A 17062-nucleotide genomic window follows, 5' to 3' on the forward strand; every position below is an offset into this window, starting at 1 on the left:
GTCCGTTGAATAGACGTCTTGTAGCCAGACATTACTAATTGAAAAAGCTTATCCCATTTCAGGTGATCAGTGTGGGCGTACATTGATATCATTTCGGACGGACTTCTACAAAATCTTTCAGGGAGGCCGTATATCTTACAGCACATCTTATCGCCATTAAAACTTTCCACAAAGGAAAATCCACAGTTGCCAAACTGGCTGACCTATTGCATGACATCTCCTAAACTGTCGACGGTACAACAGAAACGGATTTAATTCAGTTGGACTCCACAAAGGATTTTGATAACGTGCCACACAAAAAAATGTAAAAAAATTAGAAGCAACAATAGGCACAGGTCCACTACAGGTTCTTTTGCATATCGTATCCTAGGCACGAAGTACGCCTGGGGCAAATCTGAAAATGGTTTTTCCAAGATTACAAAAACACAAGGCGACGACTAGGGCAGATTATCGTGCACAAGAAGATGTCAGCAACTACCGAACCTGCGCTAGAACTGTCCGGAGCAGTGTCAGCATCCCCAGTTCAGTGGTTGGCTTAAGTGACATTGTCGCCGTAGTTGAAAGAAAAGGGACAAACTAAGTCAATGCCAATTCGTCCGATGATATAGATGGGCATAGTAGTAGCTCTAGGAATACAGCAGAGGAACTGATATGGCGCTTCTGTCGTAAACAGGCTGCACAGGAAGGGACGTACCGTGCGATGCTTGGGGAGAGACCAGGCCAAAAATGGCTACAAACGCGGTCGTATGTTTAGGAAAATCACAAATGACACGCTCTTGAGGCTTCATGTTTGGTGCTCTTGCGGCGCCAAGAATGCTTGAGCAGTGAACGGGGCTTCACGGGGCCGTCAGAATGAACATATTCGACGAAGCCAGGCTTTGGTTACTGCTACGTGAAAAAATAAATCATTACTACTCGAAGACCGCACGATTAGGCAGCGTGAAAGTGCTTTGGTGTCCGGATGTTGTTAGGTGGGGAGTATGTTAAGACCACACAATGTCCGTACGCGTCCATGCGCACAATATTGACAATCGCAAAAATCACACAAGCACCGGCAGGATTCGATCATGTGTATGGTAGGCCAGACAGAGTTAGTGTTAATTGTCTTACCCATTGGGCTACGAACGTAAGTTAGTAACCGAGTGGCAAACGGCTTACTTTCTCACCGTTTTTTCACCGCATGTTTACAAGAAGTATTCAGAGCATTGGACTCTAAACTGAACTGGTGGGAGTAAGGGTTAATAGAGAATGCCTCAGTCTCCTCACTTTGGGTGATGACGTTGCCTTGCAAAGTAACTCAGGCCAGGAATAGCAAAGCTTATGATTACTGCACCGGACAAACCCAGCAGAACATTGGGCCTGAAAATATTTTCAGAAAACTAATGTATTGATCATTATCTTCAGTAACGCACAGCGGTTTGAGATGGGTAGCGAGGCATTAGAATTAGTAAGCGAGTATATCCACTTGGCCAAGTTGCGAATGAAGTGAAGTGCATTGGAGTGATCGTGACTATGCCGCGTGTAGTGTGCATGGTTATTTTGTGCTGTCACCCAGACTTGTCAAGTGCAGTTTGTACTTGACGTAACTGTTCACATATGTGTTTGATTTATATGTATGTGGGTGGCAACAAATAGGCGTTGTCGTTATCTTGTCAGAATCGTTGGCAGTTCAGTCCCTTTCCCGGTTCTTGCTGTAGCCCGGCTCCGGTAAGCCTACTGGTAAGCCACAACACTCCCATTGGGTCAGAAGTGGCCGTCTTACGACATCCAACGGGTGTTGCACCTGTATTGTCAAGGGGCGCCATGCGAGAAGACAGCGGAGTCAAGCAATTCAACGTTGTGTTCGCTGTTCCAGCTCCGCTAACTTTTGACTTCCACCGGACATTTGAAATGCCCTATTCAATTCAACTCTACGATGACTAGTGCTTTGCCCCAGGCTGAAATGAGCGGAGTGAAGAAGCGCAAGATCGGACTCTCCTCTATGAGATAAAAGAGCAAGTCACAGAAATTTTCTCATTGTTCGCCCTACCTCAGAGTAGGAGAAGCAGTACAAAGTCGTCAAAAGGACTTTCGACGAACACGTTTTAGCCGCAATAAACCTAATTTATGAAAGCCCATCTTTCCACCGGCGCATTCAACAACCAGGAACATCAATCGACCAATTAGTCACTGAATTGTACACTCTAGTGGACCGGTGCGACTACCTGCAGAAGGAACGCATGATCTGGGATTGGTTTGTTGTCGGCCTCAGTGATGGGATGATCTCCCAGTCGCCACAAATCAATCAATCAATCCTTTAATGGCAGAAACCGAAATACATAGTGTGCTACAGGTACAGAGACTAAAGGCTAAATCGCCTGACGAGGACTCTGTCCCTCTGCAGTTCAACAATGTTGCGGGTACATTTTACGCAAAAGGTATAGACAATTTGGGTATCTGTACAGAGCAAAGATTGCCAGAAAAAAAAGAGAAAAAAATCTAAAGCAACTTGTCTAGTAAAAGAACACGAAGAAAATAACTACATCCATGTATATACGAGCAAGTTCACAAGATAATATAAAGCAGTTGATACAACCAATATCCCCAAAAATATTAATAATTAAAAAAACGCTTACAACTGATCAAATTGTTACAACAATAGTACATGCATTTCTCATGACACAGTGAATAACTATACATACGTGTATAATATTTCGCTGAGCACGGTAACGCCATTCACAAAATCAATGAAAGCAAGAAAAACAAACCAGAACATTTCAGCTAGATTGCGTGAACAAAAAATGGCAGGCAATATCAATTGGTAGAGTGGAGACCGAGTGACTGCAATACATTATTAATGTGCTGTTTAGACGCACTTACCGAACGCGTGAAATCTATTTTATCATTTATTTTTTAAGTATAAAAAGTACAAATGGATGCGAATTCGACATTCTCGAGCGGTGTGCAAAAGCTCGTTTGAAGGAGACCGTCCAACATTACAACACACAGCTGCGAGAAACCAGCTACGAACTTTCTGCACCGAAAGCCAGAAACCTGGATGCGGTCAGCAACCAGGGGCAACCCCGAAAGCCCTCTTCATGACAGCCTCCCGCCAGCTCATCAACGAACACCGCACCTGGCATACCAGGTCAGCACGCCAGATAACAGCTCAACAGACCACGCACCTCCGTTCCATGCCCCAACTGTGGTCAAGGAGCGCACCCCATGACCACCTGCCCAGCCAAAGCGGCAAAAAACTACTGCGGCTGTTTCGGACATTTTGCGGTTTTGTGTCGGAAAAAGGGCAATTTTGTGGTGTCCGTATAAAAAATAGATAAATTGTTAGAGCTGTGCACGGGGCCACTCTAATTCTCCGTATGCTCATGTTGTAAATGACGGAACTCCGGAGTTCGCTAAACTAGACTCGGGTGGTGAAGGGTCTGTTGCACCGTCAACATTTTATCGTTTACCTACCAGGTTGTACAAGTGCGAAATAACCTTAAAGACACCGCGAAATAGCCGCTGCATGTTCTCGGAAAGTTTCTTGCCAATATCCAGTGCAAACAACGTACTGTTCAACAAATTGTGTACGTGGTGTTCCCCTTGCGCTACATGCTTTTGGGTCTACCAGTGCTGGAAGCTCTTCAGCTTAGAAAGTTCACTGACTCTGTCAGTTGTGCGTCAGCCATCGAAGCTTCCTACCGGCAGCTTTTCGGCGCTCTTGGAGCTATGAAAGGTGAATGCAATATCAGACTGAAGCCGAACTTGATTCTTTCTGCAATTTATTCTGGGCGTCGCACTCCCTTTTCTTTGCGGGGCCGATTTCGGCTGGAGCTGGTGCGTAAGAAGCGAGACGCCGTAATTTGCAAAGTAACGAACCAACAAAACGGTTCGCGGGTATTGTACGAGTAATTTAACCTCCTAGAGATGTTCTTATTTGCGTTGACTCAACGCAGCTACCTAAAATATTTTTCGCGAGTGCTAAGTCGTGCAACTGGTGGGAGATGGCCTTGGTCTGTTATAGCCGTCTCTGTGTTTTCGAAGCTTGATGCTTACTCTTGTTTGAAACAAACCAAGTTGTCACCCGAAATTCAGTTGGTAACTACCTTCATAACGGCATATGGGCTGTAAATGTTTTCAGGGACTGTTTTTCAAGATAACGTCAGCACCTGAGTTCTTCAAAAAATGTCGCAGATTTTGGAAGGAATCCCAGGTGTGGTAAATGTGAAGGATTATGTGCTCATTTGTGGTTGCGACAAGGCTCAACATGACGCGCCTTCGTCTCACTTTAGAACGTCTCGCAAGCGCTAGCATTACGCTAAAGAGGAAAAGTTTTGTTTCGGAATAACCGAGATAACGTTTCTTAGTTGAGTGCTTATTCGAGATGTAATAAAGCCGGACCCTGAAAAGCTTGCGGCTGTAAAAGAACTGGCGACGCCAACTGACGTGTCTGACATTCGAGGGTGGTTCGATATAAATAATTATCTGGCAAGTTTTACACCAGATTTGGCTTCAAAAACTGCGACATTACGTCAATTCCTTTTGAAGGATTCTGAATGGACGAGGGGCCAGCCCAAGAGCAAGTGCTGTCTAATATCAAAGACGTTATCAGTTGTTCGCGCGTCATGGCTCCCTACCGAGTGGCCAACCGAGTGATGACGCGTCAGCAGAAAGCACCCTAGGGTGCTTTCTGCTGACGCGTCATCACTTGGTTGAGGAGCAGTACTGGTGCAAATACAGCCAAAGAAGAAAGACCAGTTGCCTTTGCGTCGCGCTCATTGACGCCTGCCGAATCCAAGTATTCCCAGATTGAAATGGAAGCATTTCCAATGATGTGGAAAGCAGGGAGATTCGTATGGTATATCAAAGGACTTCAAATTGTGTGTAAAACCGACAACAAACCACGCCTATATTTGCTGGCAAAATCTCCTTTAGATGTGTTACCACTTCGCGTCCAGCGTTTTCTTATGAACTTGTGCCCTTTAGCTGTAATATTTTGCCTGTGCCGGTTAAGAGCCTTGTTACTTCAGTTGTTTTATCCAGAGCCCCAAATCAGATAAAAGAAATTGACCATGCACTGTCGGTTGCTTACTTCAGCAAGCACGTTTAACTGTTTGCGGAACGCCGTCGAAGGCAACTTTTTTGAAACATTCAAAGCAGAACAAGCAACTGGTGAAGTCTGTCGAGCCCTCATGACATTCTGCCGAAAACAGTAGCCAAAGTTCTCGTCGCTTTCGATGGCTTCTTTTCCTACCTTTCAGGAAACAGCCACGCTGGAAGTCACAAGAGTGTTACAGAAAGGTGTACGGCTTGTATTCCCGTAGACGTCATGCGCAGAGGTACTGGTACGCTTGCATGAGACTGACCAGGGAATCGAGAAATGCAGAGGTCGACCCACAGAGTCGGTATGGGTGCCTGGATTGAGTTGTGAGCTGAGAGGTTTGGTTACCGATTGCCGCGTATGCGCTGAGCCGAGACAGCAATGGTAGGAACCATTCCAGACAACCACTCTACGCCGACCTTGAAAAAGCTACGCGCCGACCTCTTCCATATTCAAGGAAAATGGTATCTAGTAGGTGTGAATAATTTTTCTAGATTCCCGGGTAAGATAGCCTTGCTATCTTATACAAGTGCCGCTGTCATAATGCATCTTAAAAGTATCTTTGCAAGACATGACATACCGGATGTGGTTACGTCTGATAATGGAGCGCAATTTGTTTCGCAAGAGTACAGGTTGTAAGCTCGCAAATACAGCTTTCGCGCTGTGACGTCGAGCACAAGATACCCCGAAGCAAATGGGGAAGTAGTGAGTATGGGCCAAACACTAAAGGCCTGATTACAAGACCGCATGACCAATACCTTTCTCTCCTAGTGCACAGAGACACTCCGGGGCCACTGGAAAAAAAAGCCCTGATTAAATTCTAATGGGCAGGCGGCAACGAACAACGGTACCTGTTTGTCCAAGGAGCCTTCTACATCAGAGAGTGAGCCTCAACAAGTTAGAAAACCATGATACAACCGCCCGCCAGCGACAGCGTACGCACTTCAACCGTCGTCATAGGGATACTTCGTTGCCGGAGCTCGAACAGGGCATGGAAGTCTGGCTGACAGACTGAAATGTGGAAGCGCGACATCTGCGTCCTGCTGAGCAGCCCAGGTCATATCTTGTTCGAACATCCTCCGGCGTAGTTCTGGAGAGAAACGGGAAATTTCTTGTTTGTTTCACAGCTGAACAACTGTGAAGACGACGGAGGTAGGTATGATTCTCCTCGCGAAGATATTCGGGTAGAAAATCTACAGGGATTCATGCTCTTCCCAACAAATCGCCTCGATTTTTGAAAAGTGCAGGTGGTCCGCCCGACGATGTGGTGACCCCCGATGAAAAGAACGATGCCCACGCTACCCGGCGCAACGCTCTGGTGCGGGAGATAGACGGGTATCCGGCCCTTCGCCGCGGGCCTCGCTGTGCCGGAAGAGCTGCCGACGTCCCAGCATTGCTACATGGTCGCCGCCCTCAGGTGAATGTCGCCTTTCTAAGGGCACCCGAACTCGAACCCGTCTTGGTTGGTTGATTGATTCCAAAAAAATGGCTCGTACCCACTCAGGGGGATTGGCTAGGAAATTGGCGCTAACTGAGAGAAGAGGAAAAACTGGAATTTGGATTAACAGAAGAAAAGTGAATAAATACAAGAAAAAGGTGAGTATAAACGGGAATAAAAAGATAATAAGTAAACTGCGAGAAAATGAGGTGCGGTAGCAGATAGAGGTCACCAACTACAAAATCAACAAAAATGAATAAGTAAAGGATAGGCCAAAGGACAATCGTAGAAAGTATGTAAGAAAATTAAAGAAAAAAGATTCGGCAGCGAAGGGGAGGCAGTGGGCGGAAAGGCAGAGGATACGGGCGCAGACATGTTTTTAAGAGCAGCCCGCCATCTTTAATTAGCGGCTAGCACGGTAGACGGCGTGATTCAAAGATAAATGAATGTACAGCGCGGCAACAATCCCCGCTGCAAAAACCCAGTACTGTCGCCCCGCCCGTCTTGTGTTCTCTGTTCCAACATCGTAGTCTTCTTCCACGCAAATCTCCCCCTATGGAGCATACCCGCGTTCCGGGTATTGCCCATGCTGTCCCCGTTTCTTTTATCTTGCATTTGTTTGTCCTCAAGTTTTCCTGAATCATCACAGACACTGCTACTGAGGTACCATGGTACACTGTTGCCTCGAGTTATCTTTTGATATTTGGCTTAGTAGAATCTCGCTAGCAACAGATCAACTACGAGCCAGATGAACCTACCCGCAATTTTCTTCTCTTTTGTAATGCCTCTACTGACGAGCGAACCAGAATGAGAAATGAGGAGCTCGTTGAATTAAGACCGAAATAATGGTTGGCAGTCAAAAAATGTTTGGAAAGCTGAGGAGAGAATGGGGTAGCTCATTGAAAGACAAAGAATTTGGAAAGACTGAAAGAAAGTGGACATCAAATACCCGCGGGAGGTGATCTTCCACCCCACGGCCCAGGCGGGATTCTCCATGTCCTCCAGAATACGCGTCTGTTGCGATGACCACTACACTACCCGCGGGGTTTTTTCCGCTTCTTTTTGTCAGGTATTTATGATAAGTCATTTGGTTTTCCTACGCTTGGGGATGGTAGGCAGCGCCATGGGGACTACGTGTGACGAAGTGGACCTTCTTTTTAACGCCCGAGTTGTTCCTCCAGTGCTGAGAAGTCGAGAGTCGTCGACCATTGTTGAACACTTTTAGGCTCCCAATGCACCAAGACTGCCAGAAAAGAGGCCTTCCCTATGCATGTTATGTAGCGAATCAGAATTTATGTTGAGGTATTTGTTTTCCGCGCGTGGGGATCGTAGCCTGCGGCACTCGAAGTGCTCGGGCAGAAGGGCAACTTCCTTTTATCCACTTGGCCGTGACGCGAGTGTCAACGACATGTCAGCAGTGGTGGACCAGCGTGGAACCTACTTAAGCTACCAATGGCACCAAGACTCCCAGAACGGAGTCCCACGCCATGCATGTAGCGAATCAGAATTGGAAATAAGGGGCTCGTTGAATTAGGATAAATATCGGTTGCGCAGTCAGGAATGCTAAGGAACGATAAGGGGAGAATGCAGTAGGACATTTACTATCCTTTAAAGCCATAAATATTTCTAAAAGACAGAAAGAAAATGGAGAAAAAATTCCTGCTGGTTGGGACATGAGCCTACATTTTCCTGAGAAGCATCTGGTGCGATAACCAATACACTTCCAGCGGGGCTGTTTTTCCTTCCACTTTCTCGGATATTTATGTTACGGTGTTTGTTTCCTGTGCTTGGAGGTGGTAACCAGCACCACTCCTACTACTCGGGTTGAAGGGGGCCTTCTTCTTATCACCCAGCCGTGACTCATGAGTCCATGACTTGTCGAAAGTGGTTGACCAGTGATGAACCCTCTTCAGTTTCAGTTTCAGTTTATTATTCGTAACAATGTTTACAGTGTGTGAAACAATATTATACAGACAGGGGTCCCAGAGTTTGGCACGTTAATGGGACCCCTTAAGATACCTATGGCACGTAGAGTACCAGAATAGAGACCCTCGCTATGCATGTTGCGAACCGGAATGTAAAATGACGGGCTTTGTTAAATTAGGGCACAAATAGCGGCTGTCAGTGAAGAATGCCAAGGAGCGCAAAAGGGATAATGTGGAAGGTCATTTATTATCTTTGAAACAGATGCAGATTTTGGAAAGACAGAAAAAGTGGAAACAAAATTCCCGCCGGTAGGGATCCGAACCAACTACCCTAAGAAAATAAATTTTTCTCCGCTTTCTTTCTGTTTTTCCGAAAGCTGCATTTCAACCGGAGATGCACCCGAAATCTGCATTTCGAACGCACAACTGGAGTGTGCTGTTTTGTGACATTTGTTGCGGCATCAGGCCGTATATGTGCCGTCTGGAGCTTACTTTGATGAAGAACAGCCTTTGGCATACGCGTAAACAACCTTGGTATTGTTTCGTAGTATGCAGGAAGTTTTTGTCAGTTTGTTCGACGCTATTTGCGAAAAGGTTGTCGTAGACGTAAATATATATACGAAGCAACGCCCAGAACAAAACACTTTCCGCAAACCTGACAGCTTTTTTCTTTTGAATCGATCATTTTTCCTACAATATACAAGGAACAATGCATCATCCAAAGACAAAGTTTTTAAATTTTTTTGTAGCACATTTTAGTGCTAGGATCGCAATACCGTCACACAATCTTCGCATTGCCCGACACCCTACATTAGGATCGATTTGTGAAATTTTATTTGCTAAAAAACATCCTGCAGTATTATAAAATTTGACTGTGCTCCGCATAATCCAGGCTGAACGTATTTTTAAGCTTACTGTGCCTAACTGTAACAAGCCGAATATTCAACCTGTCGCAAAAATAAGCCGTCATATCAAAATCGATGACAAAAGGCACTATGTTCATGAGGGGGCTGCTACTTCTCATACTTGGATATATAAACCCTTCGAAGGGTGAGAAGAAAATTGGGTTTAAATTTGACCTTCCTACAGATTATTGGGAAACGCCCTATGAAAATATTGAAAAGGTAAGTTGGTTTTTGTATTTTAATCATGACACCGCAAAATATATACCCAACTGCTTAGCTAACATTCGTTTGTTTAGAAATACTTTTCAGACACATAAGAGGAATGTTTAGAGCATGTGCTGTACTGCGATTTAAAGGGACGCGTGCAATTATTCGCATGCTATTTTTGAAGTTCACTTTTTGGCAAAGTTTATTTGGTGTGTCAAGTGCAATATGAGCCCCAAAATTTCAGCAATATTATGCATTTCAGAGAAAAATATTTTGTTAATGTAAAGCCGGCGTGTAGCATGCCGCCCACCAAGTGCACAATGTCACTGTATGTGAAAGCTCTCTATTGAAAACCATTTGTGCGCACGAGGAAGTTCCATCACACAGCAGATCTGTAGCTTTGCTAGGCAAAAGTCTACTCTGCACTTAGCGCATGCACACAGCTCGTCAGTGGTGGCGTCAAATAGCCACTGCTGTTGCAACGTACCAACGGCTCCATCAGTAGTGCACCATTGAACCAGGCATCTGCCCATACTGTCCTTCTCTTCCCTAGCAATTTATCAAACATTTATAAAAACGGTCACTGCCATGAGACAAAGTATCTTCCTCGCCTTCAACAGGCCCAGAAATGTTTTAAAGGAGTACTGACACCAAATTTTGATACCTAAAAAATGATATAATTGGCTTCAGTAGTTTGTACAGACGCCTCGCAGAAATTTTTGCAGCGATCCGAGTCCGGAATCACATCTAAAATCGATTTTGATTGTCCAGGCCGCGAGCTTCCACAAATCGGCAGCACTAGCGCAATCACTTTCGGCGTGACGAAACATTGGCCTACGTGTCTGGCCGGTTCAGGGTGACGTCATATAGCCGTTTTCTGAACCGGAAACGATATTATCCTGCGCTGCTGTTGTCGGTGGTATTCGTTTGGGCAGGAGACGTGGGCGTAGCTGTGTGAGCAATGCTTGTAAACGTTGCGTGTTCGACGTCTTTGCTCTTCAGTTCGTTGCCGGCGCATGGTGTTCGGCACTGGTTCCGAAAACGGCGTGGTGCGCGATGTCGACGGGCACCGCGGCGACGCGGCGGTGCGCGTCGCTGAGCTCGCCCAAGTTGTGCTATGGGAAGCTCGCGGTATTCAAAGTACTGCTCGTGGAAGCCTGCCCGAGCAAACCGACGACGACGCCAAGATGCATTATTTTCCACGCGACGACATGCAGCGCTAAACGTGGTCTTCGTGGAGTTCGTGCACGCCGGCGGCCGCAAGAACTGTCGCCCAAGCCAGCGGGCTCGGGGTTGGTTGCACGGGTCACCTTGGGTGTTGGGAACTTAGTATCGTGGCGACTATTTGATCGCTGGTATCTGTACAACTGCGAATGACCATCCCTTACACAACGTTTCACCACACTATCATCACCTGTTTCGCATATGAAGCTTTATTTTGGCAATAATTTCCGTTTCTGCGATCGGTGACCAAGACATCTGCCGCGGCCTGTTTTGATTCTAGCGCGTAGGTGGCGCCATCTTTCGGCCGCTCGCCGCACCGTGGTGCCGACAGTGCTGGGTCGGAGCGCCGAACCTCCGCTTCCGGTCAGCGTAGGCTTACCATCGCGGCAAATATCTGAACGCCACTTTTAAATTCAGCGCTGATAACAACTCCTAGCACAATTTTCAACACACTGACATCTAGTTTCTCGCATGTAGAGCTTCTTCTTCGTGATAAGATTGATTAGAAGAGTGGCGACAAGCTGTTGCTATCACGGTCTGCGCCGGTATGAACAGCAGTGTTATTAAAAAACGGACGACGGCAAAGACATCGCCGGCCTAATCGCCTGACCAAATAAAGTTGTTCTGTCTGTCGGGTGGCAGTGACTCATTCGAGTCTGAAGATTCAGACGACATGTCGACTGCGCGGGCGAGTCGCGGACCATGTGCAATCGTAGCAGACGATGCGGCGAACGGATGGAGGAAAGAAAAACGTCCCTGACGTCACGGGTGAGACCGTGACGTAAGGCTGCCCGCTTGCAGGCTGGCCTTCGAACGGCCATATTCCCGCGCGGCGACCAAACTTGAAATTGGTTGCAATAAACGTGCTATAATTAATTCTGTGTTTGAGGGCTGACGGATTTCGGTTCGATTTTCGTAATTACTGGGCCAATAGGTATTCTTTACAGCATAAAAATGAAACCGAGAAATTTCGTGTCAGTACTCCTTCAAGGCTTTTTGTGGAGCCTAAAGATATCTAGCCATAAAAACCAAGCGACAAACCACTCGGTTTCAAGCTGTAGATTCAAAACACAGACTTAGTTTGAAAAAGAACAGGAATAATAAAAAGTTTTCAACAGAAATAGTTGAGTTTTGCATCGCCTCTGTCAAAAATTCGTCTTTAAAGGGTAAAAAACCCCGTTGGCAAGTGCAGACCAGTAAATGCACAAGGAAGTCGTGTTTTCTGAGACCGCTGTCTGGTTTAGACAACAGGAAGCAGAGCTTAGTAAAAAGTGCATTTGTTTGGATTGGAAGCTTAGTGCAATGCACAAGTCACGTGGTTACAAATGTGGGAAATCTTTTTCGGCTTCACTTGCAGTTCGAAACCGTATGTTGACTTACTTAAAGCCACTGCACGGAACGAGGTAAAAGATTAAACGTCGATCTTTAAGGAATTTGGGAAAATTCTAGTGCTCTTGCAACTGATGGCTGCGTATTTATTATGTATCTAAAGGAGTACTATCTTCTGTTTGGAATACAGCCAACACTCGATCAAGCAAAATAGGGTCTTACAAAGTTGCCGATCAGGCAAACAAATCAGAATTTCCCCGAGGTAGCCAAAATGGCTCAATTCTTTTATAAATTCAAACCGACGGAAGTGATTCGGCGCCGATCTCAATCCACTAGGTATTATGACCCGAAGACACATTTTAAAAAGAACATTTTCAAATGGGGTTTAGGAGACCTCCACGGAGGTCACTGCACCATGTCAGAAAAACTAGGCATCGGGGTTTGTTTAAGTTTTGTGTGACATCGACTTTTGATTAGTAATAATAATAGCGTTTATTGATTCCAAAAACAGAATACATATGCGGGTATGCCACAGCCGCAAGGGCATGTACAGCCGTTTCCGGCAGCAAACAGGGCGTAGTAAATCTACATCAATATATATTTGTCACATTTCATCAGTCAAAACTTCACAAACATACAACAAACGTACGGATCTTATCTGAAATAACTTACACAGAAACAAGACTCTTTATGGCTATTAGATTGCGTTTAATGTGCTTTCGACTATTCATAAAAACGAAGTCGTCTGGCAAAAAAGTCAGGACCATCGGCACTTAGCAGTCTCGAACGTGTTCACCAAATCGCGTTCTACATCATGGCAACATAAAACGAGGGCGTAGATGACTCAAAGGAGTGTACAACTGGCAAAAAAGCAGAGACCAAATATAATCAAATACAACCTTTTCTTTGAATAATAACGTAAAATGGCATGTGCAGAAGACAAAACACGGCATTATTATCAAACCTCGTGTACCATGCAAAACGTGTTTAAATATCTAACCTAAAAGACATCCACTCTGTTTTTACAAAAGTCAGAGCGAAATCAAAAACATCAAATTTCCATACCTATTGTGGAATAGGCGAGGGCAAAAGCAATTTGCTTATGTACTGTTAAAGGAGATATACGTGGCCGAAGACCAGAACATGCAGACTTGCATGCTTTCAACATTCTTCAAGAAGACGACACTCTTATCCATGGCACTTCGCCTGAAATTGTACCAAAGAAAAAGAAACCCAAGACCACCCCACGCCACAAGTAAAAGAAAGCATTGCTTACAAAGTTCAAGCATAAAAGATGCATGGACCTTCCTCTCAGCGCAGAAGTGGTGAAACAAAAACTGCTGCGCTTCCTGCACCCGTTGTGGTGCTACGAGTTGATGGCAAGACCATGCTTGCTTATTAATTTGACTTCGCACTTTACGCTCATTGATAACTTACCGGCGAACTCATTACGAACTCATTGTATCTGCTGATAAGCGCCTCCCATTAAACATTAAATTTATTGAATCAATTGATTCCCAAAAACCAGTCTCGGTTTTACAAAGTTCTCGATTTAACGAAATTATTCGCAGTTGTAGGTGACCTTGATAGATCGGATTTTAAGTTTATAAATATAGGAGTTTGCAAGTGAAAAAGTTCGAGGTTTCAGGAACCAAATATATTAGCCGCTTGTGATTTATTGCGTGAGGTGATTTCAACGAAGCCTAAGTTGGAGTCATAGGCATAGATTCGTTGATCGTGACCAAAGGTGTCTTTATACAAAGACACGGCAACAAACAAAAAAATAATAAATGTTTTCTGGAGTAACGAAAGAATACTCCAGGAACTACAGCGAAAGAAAGATAATGTACAAGACAGAAAACGTATTGTAAGTATGATTGAAGGGCAAAAACCTGCGTCATTTCAAAGTTTGATGAGCGCATTTAAATGCCACCAAGGCACCACGATTGATTAACTAAATCAATATGCACCTAGATATGCTATGTAGTCTTCCACAACTACACACTTATAAATGCAGAAGAGATATCGACTGAGGCTTACATCCCTATGTTTACAGGAATGCTCAGACAACTGATGGGTGGAGCAGTGTTTATTTACAGGCAAAGACTTCCTATAACCGGTACGCGGTGAGCGCGTGCGCCAAGTACGTAATAAGCGAATCTATCTCCTTGTTCTACGCGATGCTCACAGAAGGCTACCCTATTGTGCAGGCCTTACCATTTACTTCAAGTGAGGCCATCGCATAACAATCCCCCGCTGACAAAGCCTACCTTGAGCGTCACTCTGCAGCACGGTGTGATAAGTCTTTAACCATGCTACATACACAAGTCTAGCCTTGCTTGCCCAGCCGCCACTCCCACTGAGGTGTGTAATACGCATATCACATCGCCTACACGTTGCGCAGTAACAAATGGGCCAATTTACAGAACGGAAGCTAAGTGCCCAAACCGGGTTTTTCATATGGAGCGCAGAGCCACGCCAAATCTCTACACAAAGGTACATGGGTAGAGGACATCATATCTCTGTTTTCAAGAGGACTGTAACGCAGACCACTCAAATGACAGGATTTATCGTCCGGGCACAGGGCCTTGAAAAACAATATGTTGTTGGACAACAAGGAGTGCACGATCTTGTCCAGGTTTATCTATGGTGTGCGTGCGGTCATTAGGTAAAGGGGCTCTATCCGGCTGGCACTTTTCTGGCAATGCTGTGGGTGAATAAGTAACTTCAGCGTGCTGAAGCAGTTAGCAAAGCAGCGGTTTCTGCGTTACGCTTAAGATTTTCAACACAGACGACATCATACTGGTTGCTGGCCGACTTGACTGGAACAGGGACAACCAGACCTATTTCCACATGCAAAAAATGACAAGTGTGGGCTTCAAAAGATATAGCATAGCCGAATGGGTGACATGGTGGCAGGAAGCTCGTAACACTGGCACTCTACACTGTTAGTCGCATGACAACTCTAACAGTGTGAATTAGGCGGGTAGTAAATTTTTTTCAGGGTAAATATCTTTTTATATTTGTGTGCCATGTAGCGCTTAAAAACCGTTGTCACGTACAGGTCTCGTTCAACGTGGGAATTAGCCAACCTGAATTAGGGCCTCTTGCCAAGTTTTAAGCTCTACCGTCATCAACGGCGGAGTCCCTAATTGGATTCTCATTCAAGAGAAAAACGCGCCAGCAGAACGCCATGTATAAGGGAAGTCAATCTCGCCGCCATTGACCAGTAAACAAACCTGTTGAGCGACTGTTTGCTACAGGGGACTATAACTGTACTTTACAGCATTGCCACGTCCATTTGTATTACAATTGTAACATGCATACAAACTAGTGAAGCGATAAAAAAGCCTGTCATGCTTCGTTTTCCTGTTTCGCTTAATCCGAAATAGACTAATCACACGACGTAGGTTTAAAAAAGAACCGACGGACGAACTAGGTATGTTAAAAGTCCCATAATCTTATTAGGTGTTTACGACGATTGGATACCAAAATTGATTCTACAATGCTTCAAATACTACACATAACTTTTGAAGACGGTAGTGTTTCTTGGGAAGCACGGAAGCGACAGTTGTTCCTGTTTGTCTGTCTGTCTGTCTGTCTGTCTGTCTGTCTGTCTGTCTGTCTGTCTGTCTGTCTGTCTGTCTGTCTGTCTGTGTGGTTCTCATCCGATTCCGCCACCGAGGCATAACGTAAAGGAATTTTAGAACAACTTCGCATTAAAAAACCATTGTCAAACTACCATATCTGAAAGCAACGTTTACTCTTAATAACATAGTTATGTAAAACATTTAGGCAGGTTTGATGCAAAACATAGAATACGTAAGTTATATTGGCTCACTTTGTTTTTATTAGAGACACGTGGCGGATGATATTTGCGAAAGTGAAACAGAAATCCGCCTTTTAAAAGCAAAGTTGTTTCCCTAAAACAGAACTAGCCTTCGCAGAGCCACTTGGGGCGACATTCAAAAAAGTTCAACCGTAACAAAAATTGCCAATATGTGGCGAGACATTGTAATACGGCAAATTTGAATAAACGTAAGCAATTCTCCACTGTGTTTATCGCGCCACATGCAAAGCGGAGGCAATGAGAGTGAGAGGTGGTCGTGAAAATTAAGAGAGGCTTTAACTTTACACAGACGGCAGAATTAGATCTTCCCACGACATTCACAAAATTAGAAGGAGATACAGGCCAAATTTTTATGCGGCTCTGGGGCCATTCAATAACTCGATCTTGGAGTCCTTGTTGTTTTCTAGCAGCACCGCGCACTCCTTCACTTTAATTACGCAGGCTGTCTATACAAAAATTCTTGTAAACAGAAGGCATTGATGATGTGTACAAGACTTTAAAACGACGTTTCTTTATTACTGCGTGTATTACAGCATGTCGGCAAGGGTTTAGCATCGATTTGTGTTCTTAGTGAGCCCGTAAGCAGCCGCCAGCAAGAGAGAGGAGAAGGCGTAAACGAGCTGCGCTTGCACACGCTGCCAAGATGTCCAACTGAAACGGGGCTCACAACCTACTCTTTTCGATGAGCCGATCTCACGCCATTTCTCCACACCCGGTAACTCCCGTAAGCACTTGGAGAGGTTGCGAAATGAAGTGAGCAGCAATAGAATTTGAAGTCAAAACGATGGCGAACAAACTTAGTTACAGGTAGAAAAGGAATGCATGGAAAAGCGGGTAATTTCGTGGGTTGTCTGAGTAAAAATGACGATGCAGTGGTTGTACAGAACTCGCTGACCGGTGCAGCGTTGTGAAATTGAGGACGTGTTGCCCATTTTGTTTATTCGCCATGGCGTTGCGAGCGCATTTTAACGAGCAACCACCCCATTTTTCAGATGAAGCTATTCCTGCCCCTCGCCATCGCTATTCGTTCTCTTGTGCCCGGCACGATTTAAACAAGCCTCGCATTTGAATTTGAAATGCGTGGACTCCATGGTTCAAGGCAGT

General features: G+C 45.1%; 1 long non-coding RNA gene and 2 pseudogenes across 1 annotated transcript in view; all 3 read left to right on the forward strand.

Moving 5' to 3' along the window:
* The first annotated feature begins 1803 nt into the window (after window positions 1-1803).
* On the forward strand, window positions 1804-3306 carry LOC144141801 (uncharacterized; annotated as a pseudogene).
* Window positions 3307-5623: 2317 nt separating this feature from the next.
* Window positions 5624-6551, forward strand: LOC144141802 (uncharacterized; annotated as a pseudogene).
* Window positions 6552-9242: 2691 nt separating this feature from the next.
* LOC144141392 (uncharacterized) overlaps window positions 9243-17062 on the forward strand; it is a 37194-nt gene continuing 29374 nt past the window's right edge. The window contains exon 1 of the long non-coding RNA XR_013316576.1: window positions 9243-9567. This is a non-coding gene — a long non-coding RNA (uncharacterized LOC144141392). The remainder of the gene's footprint in view (window positions 9568-17062) is intronic.

This window comes from Haemaphysalis longicornis, unplaced genomic scaffold (assembly GCF_048455015.1).
Source record: "Haemaphysalis longicornis isolate Haplotype H1 unplaced genomic scaffold, Haemaphysalis longicornis Haplotype H1 scaffold_6, whole genome shotgun sequence".
Taxonomy (NCBI): Eukaryota; Metazoa; Arthropoda; class Arachnida; order Ixodida; family Ixodidae; genus Haemaphysalis; species Haemaphysalis longicornis.